The sequence below is a fragment of the Cicer arietinum genome, chromosome 6, assembly GCF_000331145.2.
Source record: "Cicer arietinum cultivar CDC Frontier isolate Library 1 chromosome 6, Cicar.CDCFrontier_v2.0, whole genome shotgun sequence".
Classification (NCBI taxonomy): domain Eukaryota; kingdom Viridiplantae; phylum Streptophyta; class Magnoliopsida; order Fabales; family Fabaceae; genus Cicer; species Cicer arietinum.
In genome coordinates, this window is record NC_021165.2 from 69,517,715 (window position 1) to 69,519,011 (window position 1,297).

Sequence of the window (1,297 nt, forward strand, 5' to 3'; positions counted from 1 at the left end):
ATACTCTCATTTCTTGTGTCTCCCTTATAAATATCATTCATATTATCTTTGTATACACAATTCTTTTAAGTTTTCTTTATGAAAGTTTTCTTATTCATCTTTATCCCTGAAACAAAAATCATATTTGTTGCTTCAATTTCTCCATTTTGTTGCTTCAATTTCTCCAAGAAATGAGTCATGGAATTTGGTTGTTAGAGGTGAGAGAATGTGGTTTTTGTTTTGATCTCCTCAATGTCAAACAAAACTTTTATGCAATGGAGATAGTACTGAGATTAATATTCGTGAGCTTTTATTTATCGATTTGAGATTAATATTGCTAGTAAAATTATGTATTTGTTCGTGTTGCGCTTAGCAATATGTTCACACTAATTACTTGAATTGTAAATTTTTTTCAATCTATGATTGTTATTTTATTTTATTTATAAAAAAAGATTACTATGATTGTTATGTTATTTTATATATATAATTTGTATTGTTTATGTTTCTTAATTTTGTCTCAAAAAATTGTAAATGTGTATATGTATATTTCTATCATCTTATATAACATTCGTCTTAATAACTCCGATTTTAAATTTACTCATAAATAGTCAACAAATTGTACATTTATATATTTATATTTGTATTCTCTTATACAAGATTTGTCTTAATAACTCCGATTTTAAATTCTCTCATAAATAGCGGTTTGTCTAATAAATGGTGTTGACAGTTATATTAAATAAAAAATAATTTATTTAAGTAAATATAAAATTTATTTAGACTTCTTAGCCATGAATTCAATTAAATTTCCAAAATATTGAAGAGAAAAATAATAATTTAATTAAGAAAATATAAAATTTATGTAGGAATTAAAGAAACAATTCATTTAATCGATTAATTGAAAGTAATGGTTTTTTAAACTTCAAACTATACATTCTAAATTTATTATTAAATATCACGCAATTTCAAAAGAATTCAAAAGATTCATGAAAGATTAATGAAGACTAACATGCAAAGATAAAAGATACTCATAGTTTTTATGTGTATTGTAATTTTTTGTTTGTAACGGAAAATTATTTTTCTTTAGCATCTTGTGAATAGTACTAAAATGAAAAATATTTTGTCTACAGCAAAATTTATATGAATTCTTAAATGTCTTGTATTTCATATAAATAACATAGGTCGAATAATAAAAATAAAAATTCATTATTAAGTTACTTACTCATCTTTACATTTACTAATTTACTTATTTTATATATATGTATTTAGTGTTTATTTTAAAAATTCTTATTTCATCTAATCTAATTATTTAATTTTTTTT